This window comes from Phyllostomus discolor, chromosome 5 (assembly GCF_004126475.2).
Source record: "Phyllostomus discolor isolate MPI-MPIP mPhyDis1 chromosome 5, mPhyDis1.pri.v3, whole genome shotgun sequence".
NCBI lineage: Eukaryota > Metazoa > Chordata > Mammalia > Chiroptera > Phyllostomidae > Phyllostomus > Phyllostomus discolor.
Window position 1 is genome coordinate 43,549,365 of NC_040907.2, and position 16,818 is coordinate 43,566,182.

The 16,818-nt window shown below is 35.6% G+C and overlaps 1 non-coding gene across 1 annotated transcript; it reads left to right on the forward strand.

The window, feature by feature from the left end:
* Positions 1 to 16,371: 16,371 nt before the first annotated feature.
* LOC114498322 lies at positions 16,372 to 16,502 on the forward strand. The gene has a single exon (XR_003684752.1). It is a non-coding gene; the product is annotated as a small nucleolar RNA SNORA51 (small nucleolar RNA).
* The last annotated feature ends 316 nt before the right edge of the window (positions 16,503 to 16,818 follow it).

Genomic DNA, 16,818 nt, shown 5'->3' on the forward strand with positions numbered 1-16,818 from the left:
CTAGAGCAATGATTTTTCTCTCTGAAAGTTTTATTGATGGCCATGTTTGTTGGAGGGAAGGAAAAACAGAAAACAGAGGATGGTTTATTTTCTGTACTTTTAGGGAACTGAGTTATTAACCTTCCTGAATCAGAAAGTAGCAGCAGACTCAGACTATACTCAGGCACAGAAGCAGTCAGGAAAGAGAGTCTTGTCATCACCATTTATGCCTGAAGCCTGTCTTTCCCATTGAGGAACCAGGTAAAAACAGACCTTCCTACCAAATCTACTCCACTTTTGGTTTTCTCTCTCAGTATCATGGACAAAAAAATGCTGAGAGTATACTGGGAAGATAAAATATTTTCAAAGGAAAAGTCAGTGATTATTAAGCATGTCACCAGCTCAAATGATTTTATAGAAAATCAGCATATTCAACTCAGGCTAGAGTTTTTGAAATTCCTGAAACATTATATTGTTTTTAAATAATTCTAATGTAGCTTTTTTATAGATTATTGCTCAAGATGACTTTTTAAAAATCCTTAATTTGTTTCTTGGTATAATTCACTGAGTTTTCACTCCTCTATTGGGACTAAACCATAGTAATAAATAACCTAAAACAGGTACCAGCATAACAAATGAACAAATTTCATTCAGGAAGCTGAGTAGAGACTTTTAAGTGTAGGTAGAATGGGTAGAATTTTTGGAACCTTCAGAGTGAGGAATTTAAGCTGCTTTTTATCAAGAAAACTGACAAAAAAATGTGTAAAAGTGTGCATATGTTCATGTTTCTGCCTGTATGTGTCGTCATACATCTGCAACCATGTATTGCATGTAGATACATCCATATACTGGAGCCAGACTTAGTTGGAGCCCTCTGTGTACATGGAGAAGGGTGAGGAGCCAAACCACACAGTAGTGATTGCCAGTCATGAGGAACCTAAGTTAATAAATTAGGTAAGATTTCCAAGGATAATAATCAAACCATCCATGTTTATTGTATATTTATTAGGCTACTACTCACTGTATATAGAAGACTCAAAATCCTCTTTACAACCCTATGAAATAGCTATTATATCTCCCATTTTACAGATGAAGAAAAGGCATCTGAGAAAGGTTAAAAACAAGTACATTGTAGGTTTCAGTGGCTTTAAAGCTGAGTAAACCTTGGCTTTACAAAACTCCTTCTACAAACCTCAGTACTTGGGGTAGTCTCTGTTCCTTTAACCACCATATCAGTTGTGGTGCTTAGAAATTTCTTTGACAATGGACTTTTACGTTTTAAAATTTAAGAGAAAAAATATTTTTAATTAGATGCATTATAGCTAATGAACAACAGCCAAAGACTTAAAAGGTGAACACAATAATCAAACATACTTTGAAAAGTCAGCAGGTTTACATGAAGGCTGTTATAAGAAACCTAAGATCTACAGCTTGCCTTGAGCACTGACTTCAAATTATCCAGTATGATATTTCTATCTCCTTCTAAACATATTTTCATAGTCAAACTAGTCTCAAGGTGCTCAATAAATATTTGTTGAATTAGGGTAGAAAAAAATAACACAAGGGTCATGGAATAGCTTCATGAATTTTATAGTTTTATTTTATTGGTCTTTTTTTTAAAGATTTTATTTATTTATCTTTAGAGAGGGAAGGGAGGGAGATAGAGAGAGAGAGAGAAACATCAATGTGCGGTTGCTAGGGGTCATGGCCTGCAACCCAGGCATGTACTCTGGCTGGGAATCGAACCTGGAACACTCTGGTTCCCAGCCCACGCTCAATCCACTGAGCTATGCCAGCCAGGGCTATTTTATTGGTCTTTTTAAAAATAATTTTATAAATGCAACATAAATGACACTGGATTCAAATGAATGAGGTTGGACATTCCATAAAGAAACAAATCAATGAACCTTAGGATAGTATATTTTGTGATTTCTCAGTGATATCCTAAGGACAGTTATAGTGCATACTGTGTTAGAATAATGCTAGCTGCTGTAATCAGTACATCCCAAATTTTAATAGGTTAACCCAATGTAAGTTTATTCCTCACTCATATAAGAGCCCAACATTTCTGTTCCTGTTTGGCATGTAGTTTTCCTCCATGTAGTAATACAAGGACCTGTTCCCTAGAGTCTTGTAGCTCTGGTATCACACAGAACCTCAGAGCCAGATAAGGGATAAGAGGAAGAGAAAAAATAAACCTGCTTCTTTAAAACATTGGTCCAGAGCAATACATATCTCTTCTACTCATATACCACTTTGGAGATGTAGATCACAGCCAGTTTACACAAGCGAAGTTGAAAACACAGTGCCTGCTGCGGCACCTGCCTCCCAACAACTCCACATTATAGAAAGGGAAATATTACTTCTGGTCAACACTGCAGTCCCTGCAGTCCCTGTACGTGCGTAGGTTCCCAAGGGGAAATAGAACTTACTGCCTATTGCAGAAACTGTATTAGATTCTTCTTATATAGTAACTCAATTTTTATAAAACTCTGTGAATTATTATTGACTTATGAGAAAAAGAAATTGAGACTGTAAGAAAAGACATGACCAATCCAAGGTGATGTAGCTGGTTTGTGATAGAACGTGGACTTAAAGGTAGTACAGTCAATTCCAAAGCACACCCTCTATCCACTAAACCAAAGGAGGATATGCATCACCAAGGATTTGCTTGTTTCTTCAAAATAATCTGGGTTTTAGATGAATTGACAATTTACATTATTGGATTGGACTATGTTTTAAAATATATTGGGCCCCACTTTGACCTTAATAAAAGTAGAACCCCGGGCCAGTACCCTATGCTCTCTCTCTAACCATGACCTCACTGTGTGTACTCTTGTCTGCCTTGTATGTTTCAGGGCCTTTGACATTAGAGGAAAGGTAGTGTTAGAGATCCCCTTGGTTTCTCCCCTTGTAGTTACAATGATTTAACAGCTATAATTCAATAAAGGATTCCTGCTCAATGCACAAGCATGTCCAAGAAAGCCATGCATTGAAACATCTAAAGGTGGTCAAGTGAGAGCAAAATGGGGAGGCAAGAAGGGAGAGAGCTCAGAGGAGCCACGGAAACAGCTCTGAAGCCAAGAGCTCACTGCAGGGCTCAGCCTGGAGAGGGGAGGAATCTGATTGTGGCAGTCACTCCCATCAGCAAAAACATTTAGTGAGCATTCCTGTAGGAGTGGCAGTAGAAGCTGTGACTGAGCCCAGTGACCTGGGCAGGGACAAAGCACAGACATGTGGCCACAGTTGGCTGTAAATCAGCATTCCAAACAGAGAAACAAAGCCACAAAGCCTGGTTGCTTTATCTTAACCTTCCAGTTTGCCTCCTCTCACCTTTCATGTTGGGTTGCAAAGCATATTACCTGCAAACCCAAGAAGTGGTACTACAAAAACACTTGAGTAAAGGGGACACTCTGTGACTAATCCCAGGATCAGATGGAGATTCAGGGGGAATGCCATGCAAGTCCTCTGGTCACCATTGTTGGGAGCGCAAAGCCACAAAGGACGTGGCCAGGTTCCCCCAGCTCACCCCACCCCCACACAGCAAAACTGTACTGCTGGTGACAGCTGGCTGCAGAGGACAGCACTGGGGTTTCACAGATTTGGAGCCCTATCATCCACCACATTCCCCTGCAGGATTGGTCTCCTGGGACCAGAACTACTGAATCAAAGAATTGGTAGCCCCCTTCCCAGGATATCTGAAAACCCAGAGAATTGCAAACAAGCTAAAAAACAAAACAAATAAACAGACAAACAAAAACCTTGTTTTTCAGTGCCACCTACTGAGAAACAATAGAAAGACTACAAGATTTTCCAATCCATTAAAGAATTGCCACTCACACATGGATGCTTAAACAGAGAAGGAATCCATCAAATACCATGAATAATCAAGGTAATGAGGAAGCTCTAAAAGAAAACACAAAATCTCCAGAAAACAAAATTAAAGACATGAAAATATGTAACTTAAGTGAAAGAGAGCTCAAGATTGCAGTTCTGAAAAAAATGTAAGATGCAAGAAAGCACAGATAGGCAGTTTAATCAACTCAGAAACCAAATCAATGAACAAAACATAAAATGGGAGTACTTTACCAAAGAGATTGAAACTATTAAAAAGAGCCAAATAGAAATTCTGAAGATGAAGATCTCAGTAAAAGAGATCAAGAATTAACTAATGAGCCCTGGCCAGCAGGGCTCAGTTGGTTGAACATAATCCCATACACCAAAAGGTTGGAGTTCAATTCCAGTCAGGGAATATACCTAAATCATGGGTTCAATCCCTGGTCGGGGCATGTATGGGAGGCAGCCAATTGATGGTTCTCTCTCCTTCCTTCTTTTCTCTCTAAAATCAATAAACATATATATTTTTTTAATTTTTAAAAAAGAGTGAACTAGTGAGCATAGGAAGTATACCTGACCAGATGGAGGAAAGAATTAGTGATATTGAATATAGAAATCTAGAAAAGATGCAGAAGGAAGGAGAAAGACACTTGAACAAAAAAAAATGAAAGAACTCTATGAAAACTATCTGACTCCATCAGAAAGAGCAATATAAGAATAATAGGTATACCAGAAGAAGAAGAGAGGGAGAAAAAAACAAAGAGCCTATTCAAACAAACAGTAGATGAAAACTTCCCAAATCTATTGAAAGAGCTAGATCCTTGAATCCAAGAAACAAACAGAACACCTAATTACCTCAATCCAAAAAGTTCTTCTAGGTCACATTTTATTGAAATTTGTCAAAAATTAATGACAAAAACATTTCAAGGCAGCCAGGGAAAAGAAGAAAATAACCTATAAAAGCAATCCCATTAGGTTATTATCAGACTTCTCAACAGAAACTATACAAGCAAGGAAGGAGTGCAACCAAATATTCAAACAATTGAAAGATAGAAATTACTAGCCATAAATAATATATCCAGAAAAGTTATCCTTTAGATCTGAAGGAGAGATGAAGACTTTTCCAGGCATACAGAAGCTGAGAATTTATCACCATAAGACCTCTGTTGAAGAAAATACTCAATGCGGTTAAGCTACCTATAACAAAGAACAAAAGGACACACAACTGTCAGTAAGATCACCAACAAACTTACAGCATAAACAGAGATAATTTGTGACAACAAAAACATAGAAGGGGCGGAGGGTAAATGTCTGAATTTGCAAGGGAAGATGGAGGTCAGATGTGTTCAAATGAAAAAAGACTACTGTATATATGAACTTTCTTTTTCATAAACCTAATTAATGGTAACCACACAGAAAAAAAAAAACAAGATGGAGATACATATAAAAGATAAAAAAAAGAGAAAACAGAGGAATGAAGTGTGGAATACCACAAAACAACAGACAGAAACACAAATTTAAAAAGAACAAATGGAGACACAGAACTATCAGAAAATGAAAAATAAATGGCTATAGGAAATCATCATATATCAGTAATCACCCTAAATACAAGTGGATTGAATTCACCAATAAAAAGATGCCGAGTAGCAGATTGGGTAGAAAAAAAAAGCCAACCATGTGCTGCCTTCAGGAGACACATCAAAGCTGCAAACACAAGATAAATTTCAAGTGGAAAGGTAGAAAATGATTCTCAAACAAGTAGCAGCCACAGAAAAGCAGGTGTAGCCTTGCTTATATCTGACAAATAGACTTCAAGATAACAAAGGTAATGGGAAAAGATGGACATTTTATAATGATAAAGGGGACACTACATCAAAAAGATACAATATTCTCAATATATATGCACCCAATCAGGGAATATTGAGACATGAAAATTGACTACTAACACAAGTAAAGGAGGAAACTGACAAAAACACAATCATAGTAGAGGACCTAAATACTCCATTGACAGCTCTCTAGGTAGATCATCCAAACAGAAAATCAATAAAGAAATATTAGCTTTACATGGCACATTAAACTAAATAGGCATAATTGATATTGACAGAGCCTTTCATTCTGGAACATCAGATTATGCCTTCTTTTTCAGTGCAAATGGAACATTCTCAAGGATAGACCATATGTTGGATCACAAAACTAGCCTCAACAAATTTAAGAAGATTGAAATCATACTAAGTATATTCTATGACCACAATACTTTAAAATTAGAAGTCAACTGCAAAAGGGAAGTAAAAATACCCACAAATATGGAGAGGTTAAGCAACATACTACTGAAAAATGACTGGGTCAAAGAAAAAATAAAAGGTGAGATCAAAAGATATATACAGACAAGTCAGAATGACAATATGACGTATCAAAACCTCTGGGATGCAACAAAAGCAGTAATAATGGGGAAGTTTATATCATTACAGGCCTATCTCAAGAAACAAGAAAAAGTTCAAGTAAACAACCTAACATTACATCTTAAATAACTAAGAAAAGAAAAACCAAAGTAGCCCAAAGTTAGCAGAAGTAGGAAATAATAAAATTTAGAGTAGAAATGAATGAAATAGAGGACAAAAAGACTATACAAAAACTTAATACAATGAAGAGCTGGTTCTTTGAAAAAATTAATAAAATTGATAAATTCCTGACTAGACTCAGTAAAGGAAAGAAAAAGACTCATATAAACAAAATCAGAAATGAAAAAGGAGATGTTACCACAGATATATATACACAAAGGACCATACTAGAATACTGTAAAAGACTATATGCCACCAGATTTAATAACCTAGAAGAAATAGATAAGTTCCTAGAATATATAACCTTCCTAAACTGAATCATGAAGAACTGGAAAATCTAAATAGAGGATCATCAGTGAAGAAATTGACACAATCTCCAAAAACCTCCTAAAAAATTAGAGTCCAGGACCAGATGTCTTTATTATCATTATTTTACTGGTGAGAAACTAAGGTTCAGAGAATCTAAATGACTTCCATTCCTCATACATTCAAAAAGTTAGAGCCTAGGGATTTTTCTCCTAATTCACACTGAGAACTCTTTCTATAATGTAAGACAAATAACAGAGTAGACCACAACATAAAGATCCCATAATAAATCCATTCTCTAGTCTCCAGTTATTCTCTAGTTGCATGTTTTCTGGTATTTTTCTAGCAATTAACTTTATGAACAATAATAATTTATTTAATTATTTGTCCTATTTACCTACTCAACAAGTATGAGTGCCTTATCATGTGAGAATACTGTAGGAAAAAGCAGTTTTAAAAAAATGAAGAGTCAACATACAATGAAAGGGACTCTTTTAATATTCATACGTTTTTCTGAGGCTGTCAGAAATGCTAGGCAAAAACTGTATCCTAGTCCATTCTCTCTTAAAATTTCATGCCAGAATATTTACTCTGACAGAGCCCATGCTACTATTCTTGGCAAGACAAACTAGATAATAAAGCAAAAGTGAACCATATTTTAAAGACAAATGTCTAATGTATTTTTTAAAGGAAAAAGCATGACTCAATATTTTAGTGATACTAACTTGGCAACTTATTGTTTAATATCAATTTAAAATGCATTCATCCATTCATCTCTTTATCCAACTAGTCGTCACTGAGTTATTTAACTGCTAATAACAATAGTAACTTCTAACAATTTCTGAAGCTTTCTATGCACCAAACATTGTTCTAAATGCTTAAATATATCGGAATTCTTACAAGTCCCTGAGATATACAATTATCTCCATTTTAGAAATAACATAAGGGCTAAGTAACTTATTTAAGATCACACATTAGCAAAAAAGGAGGCAGTTGGCTCAAGAATGCCCTAAGCCATTATACCACCTTGTCTTTGAAGGTTTATTAATATCTACTTTGCATCAGACACTATGCTAAATTAAATGGATACTACAATGAAGAGGACAGACAAGGTTTGTCTTCAGGGACTCACTGTCTAGTAGGGAGGGCAGAAAAGCTATGAGCATACACACAATGTGACAAGTGATGCAACAGAGGAAATACAAGGTAGAGTATGAATACATATATCAGGGAAGGAATTGTCAGAGAAGATCTAGAGAAGTGCAGGTAAATGTTATGCCAGTAATATGGTAGCCTTCAACATGATATAAATGCAGGTAGACAGTGCATTGGAATACTATTTAGACCCACAACAGGGGCCAGGATGAGCATAGTAGAATCTAACAGTGAAGAAATAGCAGAGAGACACTAGTGTCAAAAGATAGGGTAGGTCTTTGCCTTAGCACTATTTGTGGGAGAGTTGTGCTGTGAAATGGGGAAATGGAGAACAGAAGACATGGAATGAAGGAACTTAGAGAAGCTTGCAGTTATAGAGCCAGAAAAATGGAACCAAAAATGGGAGGTAGATGAATCAGCAATGTGCCACCAAACAGAGTAAACCAGTAGGAAGAGAAGCTGCTTAGTTATTTAAATTGTTAATGCTAAACTTGTGCTGGATTATTTTTTGTACACTTCCTAAATAGGATTTCTCCACAGGATTTCAAGAAAATAGAATGGACGAGACAACAATAATTTTACACAGGATGTGTGTGTATGTGTGTGTGTTCCTTTTCTCCCATAATTCACTTCAAACTTGAACTACCTTCTTATTTCCAATTTCAATGGCATCTCTTCGTAAAACTGACTTAATCCTATAGTCATAGATAGGAACAGTTGGAAGGGTGCACTTGGCATCATTCTTTTACATTGTAAATGATGAAAAAGGAAAACCAAAAGGTCTGTACAAACCAGAGACTCTAAAATACAGTTTATGAAGGAAACGAAAATACAGCATTGTTATGGACTGAATTATGCAACCTCAACATTCATATGTCAAACACCTAACCCCCGCTATTTCAAAATGTGATTGTATTTGGAGATTAGGGCTTAATCCTTAAGAGGTGATCATGTTAAAATGAGGCTGTTAGGGTGGGCCCTAATGCAAAATGACTGATGTCTTTATGAGAAGAAAAAACTTAGGGACAAGAGGCAACAACAAGTATAAAGGAAAGACCATATGAAGACACAGTGAGGAGGTGGTTTTCTACAAGCTGAGGAGAAAGGCCTTAGAATATGCCAAACCTATTGGCACCTGTCAGCATCCAGAACTGTGAGAAAATAAGTTTCTGTTGTTTAAACCATCCAGTCTGTGGTATTTTATTATGCCAGCCTGAGCAAACTAATATACTCTTATATTTATACTTATATATTCTCTCTCTCTCTCTCTCTAGTTAAAAAAGCACTTTCATGCCTATACCTTGGGACCTCACACAGTTCTCTCAGGGTCTCTTCCATTTTTCAAAACACTCTGCAAAATCCTTTGTTGGAATCACCATCAGCCGCCTCATCGTATTTTCCTGAATCTCATCAACAGTCTGAACTGTTCCCTTTCAAAGGTGATTTTAATTTTGGGAAAAGTCTGAAGTGCTGGGTGCAAAATCTAGGCTGTAGGGGGACTGAGTCACCTGGGTGATTTGATGTCTCACCAAAAAACTGCATGAAATGTGATGCATGATCAGGTGCATTGTCGTGATGAAGCCGCCAATCACCAGCTGCCTATAGCTGCAGCCTTCACAATCATCCAAATAGTTTCTGTGGAGGAATGTTCAGGCTTAATGCAAAATTTGATGCAGATTCATTGCTCTACTCAGTCAGTCATTTTGAATGTGATGACCCCACAGTGTACACGCTCACTCAATGGTGTCTACCATCCCCGCTGACTGAAGCCATCATTGTTTATGCATGTGCATTCTAGTCTACTCTCCTCGGCTGCCAGGTTACATCAATGTTGTGCAAGCCATTCTCATTATATTAAGAGTGGCTGAACTTTTTCTGGACAGACCTTGTACATACATAAATCATAGCCTCAACCATAGAAAAATCAGTAAAATAATACCCTAAACCTAAAGCCTATTAATCTCAAGCACTGGCAAACTTACTTTGCCAAGGGTCTTCTAGGTCCCACTTTCTATCTTCAAAAGCAGGTGGAAAGAGCATTTTCTAAACATTAGCAAGACCTAGAAATGTATTCTTGCCCCTCTCTAGCCTTCATGTCATTTGTTTGGGCCTCCAGGCTTGAGGACTCTGATTTTTGGTGGCTCCTTCACACTATGGTATGTGGCCTTCATTGGAGTTCATACATGTTGGCAGTGTCAGTGTCCCTTTGATAATTTCAAAGATCAAATTCTTTACCAGGAGTATTGGCCTTTCCTTTTTGGGAAAGAAGGTGACAGTGATAGTGTATGTGTGCCAAGCACTGTGATTCTCATAACACATGCCAGAACAGCCACACACAAGGTCACTCATGTGGCTCCATCTTTAATGCTTCTAACTGTGAACATGAAGCCTGCCTCCTGTACAGAAATCCATGATGAAAAAGACCATATGCTGTTATGTATCAACATAAATTTTCCAAACAAATGTTCATATCTTTTCAGACACAAGGCTTCTGTTCCTCCATCCAAGTAAGGAAATAATATTTTTATACAGGCATACAGTAATAAGACCTAGTTACCTTCAAATTCTTACACTTGCAGCTCACTGCCAACTGTTTCCTGCTTTACCACCAACAGGTGCTATAGCATAAATGATTTGGATAAGGAAATGTGCACCTAAAATGCTGTAAGCTGGTGATTTCAAAAAACAACTCTTTTCTTAGAAGAAATAACAGCTTCCCATGAATATGCCAGCCCTTCAATAATATGCTGTAAAGGTTGTGACAGAAAACCCCTGTACTTGGTGAATTATATAAAATAGCAAATAGCTTCAACACTGTTTATTCCTCAGCTCTGTTTCAAGTTGGACCTAACTGAAGCACATGGACACTAATTTAGCCAAATCTGAAACATAACATCAGTATTTTTTGTGCCTCTCAGATTATTGCATGAATTCAAGGGGAAGGTTACAGAAGGAGCAGAAGCAATGTGGTAATGTTAAACATGTTCTGTATTGGGAAGCCAGGGAATATGGTAATTTACCAGCTATATGAGCCTTGAGTAAGTCACTTAACTTTCTTGACCCTCAGTTTTTTTCATTTTTAGAGTAGGAGTGGTAATAGTGCTTCAACTTGATTTACAAGTCCTAAGTAATTTCTAGTTTATGCAGCATCTCACCTCAGAAATCAGCTCTTCTTTTAGAAATAAAAGCTTCTTATTATCATCTTAACTAAATGATAGTTGATGGTTTGAAAATTAAGGACTCTCATACATTGTAGGTACAAGTTATGTTTATTTTATATGTATGAAAGTATTTCTATATATGTGGAAATATTCTGGAAGGAGTGTGACCGGGGTGTTGATGGACAGAATAAAGTTTACATTTTTTAAATTGTATTTCTTCTTCTATATGCATTATTTTTTAATGAGAAAATATCAGTCTGACAGCTAATGCTGTAACAGAGAAAATGATTTGGGCCTACGGACATTTGGGGATGTTGAGAAGGAAGGCACAAGACCACTTCCCAACATTCATGAGTAGTAAGAGATTCCTATTTTATGGGCTGAAGCATGAAAAAAAGAGAAAGAATATTGTTTCCTGTAATTGCTGAACTTTTGTTTCCTCAACTCATTGATCTTAACACTCAAATCCAAGTCAACACTCAATGGATTGTCTTCCTGGGAGGCAGATACCTGCAGGTTAGCAAGACAATAATGCTCTGAGAGTGCTTTCCCCACCAATAGCAACCTCTATTCCTGGGAGGATGGTGAGTAATTCAGCTTTTATTCCCAGAAGCAGGGGTGACCATTGTGGTTGTTCTCTAGTTGTGTCATTTACAAAAGAGTCCCTGTGAACTGTGCTACCCTCCCCCAATCTGCACAGCCTACACAGCAGTCCTCTGACCAGAAGATCATGGATGGGGACCAGCAGAGGACGTTGATTTCATAGACTAAAGGCCACATTGTAATGCAGGCTGGAAGTTTATTCTCTGTTCTGAATCCCATTTTCCAATTATACAGAGAGGCACGTTGTCCAGTACAGTACAGAGTTTATGTAATAACTCCAAATGACAGCATAAATATACATAAATTCATGGAGTGCCTGCAAATACAAGTCCTCCAATTTGGGCAATATGAATTAATCACTAAATTCACAAAATGAAATGGAATTCCAAAACTTAAATCGCCATTTTTGTTAAAGTTCAAAAGAATTCAAGTCCTAATATTTTCTCTCCTAAGATAATTTTTTGGTTCTTTCTCAATCCACTAGGGTAGAATCATCATATCTTCAGTAGCTGCAGTTTCCGAAGCTTTGGAGTTGAATCACTGTAACCCCCAGTTTCTCACAAGACTCACCTTTCAGAGTGTAAACCATTAATAAAATACAAAAGATTATTTAACCACTAGAACAGCATTTGAGAATTTCTTAAATCCCACATGTAAATCATCAGTCCTGAACCGCTTATCTCAAGCAAAATGATGTTGACAGAGTCAAGCACACAGTGCATTTTAGAACCACGTGACTATCAACAGCCAAAACCCATGGCACACATTTGGTTTTACTGCTGCAGGACAGGAAACTGCATGTAGCCCATGATGAGGAGAAGGATTGGGGGAAGGGGTTGGGAATTGAAGAACAGAGACAGACAGGTATTTTATTTTCATGATACTCAAACAAAATAAAGATTGGATTTATTATGCAATGTGCATCTAATACCAAGAAGTGATGTTCTATTTCATATCAAAATGGCAAATAAAATGTGAAATTAGGAATTTTGGTACAATTGAATTTCAGACAACTTGAGGGAAGATTCCCTAGCTGGTTTTCTTGAATTCCATAGTACCTAGACAAGTGTTATCACACATTTGATATCTTTTAATATTCTTTGAAAAAACCCTTTATTAGAATATACCTGCCTATTAACAGTTCATTCATATAATTAGGATCAACTTCAAAATCCTTACATGCTTACTAACCAAGTTTAAGGACAAATTCTTTTTTTAATTTTTTTAATTTTATTTTTTTCCCTGTGGAATATTTTCTTTTTTTTTTTAAATCAAGCTGTTTTTATTTTAATGGTTGTTGCAGTACAATTTTCTACCTTTTACTCCCATCCCAACCCACCCACCCAGCACTCCCCTCCTCCTTCCCATTTCCACCCACCCCTAGTTTTTATCCATGTGTCCTTTATACTTGTTCCTGTTAGCCCTCCCCCTTTTCCCCTGAAATTCCCTCTCCTCTCCCCTCAGAACTCTGTCAACAGGAACCTAAACAACAAAACAAAGACATAAGCAAAATATAACCAAAGACACTGAAATAGAGAACAGTACAGTCAAATTCTTAACGTTGAAAATCTTATACATGGTCACTACTCAGGCTCATATGCCCCTCACTGTCTCTACACTTCAGATGACAGTGCCCATCACCAGGCCTTTCAACCTGTCTATGAATTATTACATGCCAGGAATTTTGGCAAGTGCTCACATGTATTCTTCTATTTAATCTTGATAATTATTCCATGAGAAAGGTATGAATATCCTCCTTTTACCAATAAGGAAACAGGGTCAGCAAATGAAGTGGCAACCTGAGATCACAAAGCTGGTAAGGTAGGTGAGAGAGTTTGAACCCAAAGTTGGGGTGAATTGAAGCCCACTCTTTTAACCAGTTTGTTACCCTGTGTGAACTACAGCAGCTGATATTGACATGGAAGTTTCTGCTGTTTCTAAAATATAACTATGGCTCTTAGGCCACATGCTATACTTGTTGATTATATTTATCTATAGTTATGTAATGCTTTACTTCTTAAAATGAAAAGGAGTGAACTTCAATGTTTGGAAATATCATGGAATAGATAATCAAAAGTTCTGTCTCTGCAGAATACCTCAACACTCCCTTGAAAGGGGGAGCAGGAGGTGCTTTGAGTTGCTTAGTCTAGCAATAATGTGTAGAAAAAATTCAAGTTGGGTCAAATAGGATAAAAATAGTCTTATCACAAAATATTTCCAATAATATAGACCTAGAAAGTCTTCCACACTTTCCAGGTAATCCAACAGTTAGAAATGATATATATAAATGTACACATGTGTAGATGTATGTGAGCACACATATCAATTTTGAGCAAAGTCTCTGTTTTTGGTAAGTAGTGAGATGCCAGTTCTCTCATCCTGTTCATTAGGAAAATGCCTCTTGTGTGCATTATCTAGGTAAAGGTCAATAGATGTTACTGTGAAAAATATTTAAAAGAAAAATATACTGCCTCTAAATGCTTATTAGTGCAATATACAATATTCTACTTTAGATCCTTCAGTGAAGGAGCCATGTGGGTCAGTCTACACATTGGCTGGAGAGCGTGTTATTCCTGCCAAATTATCCAGTTGATATAAGAACATTAATTTATTTGAGCAGACGTGTGTCTATATAGCTTGAAAAAGAAACAACCATATGCTTCTCCAACAAATAACATACAAAGACAGCACCATTAATACCAGAACCTGCCTTAGAACTTATGAAAAGCACCATGGAGAGGTTCTTCAACCTTAGTTTTTAGTGGCATTTTATTTTTCTAGTGATCTTCTAAATGATTCTAGTCCAATACATGTTGTCCTACTTAAGTGTGAATTCAGTGATATTTTATGGTAGCCTTGGGTTTCCTTCTTCTCTTCAAAGATTTTTAATTTGGGATTTTAGAGCATAGCTATAGTTCCTGTACATAGATTCCCCTTCTTTAATAAGATTACTATTGTTCCAAGGTTAACTCCCAACTTTGTAAGTCTGATTTCCCCAGAGTTGGTGACATTATTTTTGTAAAATAAAGTATATTCTTCTGTAAATGTAATACATACAGAACATTCAGAGATATATAAAAGTAAGAAGGTGGGAAACCCTTATTCAGACTATCCCAAAATGACTACTATTAACATTTCACGTGCATTAATTATGGTAAAGATTTTATATATACTTTTCCAATATAATATGGCCACCATTATATTGTATATGCTATTTTATGTGTTAATATTATATGATATATAAATGTATTCCCACCTATTATGAACTATTTTAAATAAAAAATTTTAATGACTACAATAATGGAGAATATTATATACTAAATATTTTCATAGAGTTGGATTATTTTAATATTTTGCCATGCTAATAACTGTAAATGTTACTGACATAGAACTTAGAGATAACTGCTGTTATTTGTTGCTTTATATCTTTTGAGAAATATCTGCTGACATATATATGTACATTTATCTATTTAATATAAATGGGATGATGATAACCATATTGTGCACCTAGTTATAAAAAAAGCAAAATTGAGCATTATTGTTTTCGTAGGAAGCTTATTCTGTGTGTAGGAGTACAGATTCTAGATCCAGTTTGCCCAAATTAAATCTTGACTTCAACATGTAATATTGTTTAACCTATCTGCAATACAGTTTTCTCACCCATAAAATAAGGATAATAACAGCACTTACTACTATTATGAAGATTAAATGACCTATAGTAAGCATAATGCAGGTATCTGTTATTTTTTAATACCATTTTATAAGTTGTACTATTGTATTCTATAATATGGTTGTCACAGATTTTTTATTCATGGACATTTACATTGTAGTCATAGTCTATTTTATTACAAAAGTGCAATAAACATCTTTGTAAATATACCTTTTACACGTGTGAACATATTTGTTGTATCTGTAGTTAAAATTTTAAAAAATAAAATTGCTGAGTCAAAGGACAGTATACATTTTAAAATTTGATAGAAAATGCCAAATTGTCCTTCACTGTGATCACACCATCTTTTGCTTCTACATGCTGAGTCACTGTCTTCCTACTCTTTAGCCTACACTGGTTTTCTTGAGCTTTTCATTCGTTATTTATTCATTAGGGAAAATAAGTCATCCTGCTTTAATTTGCATGCTCCTAATAATATATGTAATTGAATATCTACTCATAAATTTTAAGGCCATTTGAAAACTTTTTAAATCTGAGAAGTTCAGAATAATGTCCCTTGAGTATTTTTAAAAGTTTATTTGATCTGTTTTTGTTTGTAAGAATATCATAAATAACTAATGTTTTGTTTTAGGTATTCAAAATATTTTTCAGTTAAAATGGTCTTTTAATGTGTTTATGACATATTTCTATGCATAATTTACTTTTATCTATATGGAGTCAGATTCACTTTTCTTTTTTTAATACTTGGAATATCATAATTGGAACAACCTTCTCCACTCTAAGGTTATTAAATGTTAGTGAGTCATCTAACATTACTAAATAAAAATGTTACCAATTTTATCCTCTAGTGCATTTGTTTTTCGATGTATATATTGTATATGTATCTATTGAGAATTCATTTTAGTAAAATAATTAATGTAGAGATTTAAATATATACTTTTCCCAAATTCTTCTTATTACTGTCTTAAATTGTCATCTTATCAATTTTTTTAATTTACTTTTGTTTGGGATCTTTCTGGCTTTGCTATTTTTTTTTATTATTCTCTTTTGTTTCTAAATGTCTTCTACCTCTGACAAGATTTTTAAAAATCATCTCTATTTTGGCCTTCTGGTGCTTGCCACAGGCTGTGTTCTTGCACTGCCTGTGCAGAGGGAGGAGGCAGAGTGGACCCACCCCATATACACCTCAGACGGGCCCTTTGCCTGGTCTGTGTTATGAATGGGGGGACATGGAAAAAATAAATTAAAAAAATAAAGTAAAAATTATCTCTATTTTCTTTTGCACTTATTATTTTATTTTTATTACACTTACTTCTTTAATCCAATTGAAATTTACTTCAAAAAATGTGAGATCTCCTAGTCTTCCCTCTTATTAATGTGCTGGTCTTATTTTTATTCCTTTGGAGGTAAAGTCCATAAAATTTTTCTTCTTTGGAGTTTTCTTAATAGCATATATTTAATGGGGACTCTTAACAGTTTCTTGTGTATGATCAATTAGCAGTCTTTATTCCCAAACCTGACATGATATTTTTTCTGCCTGTGATAAGGC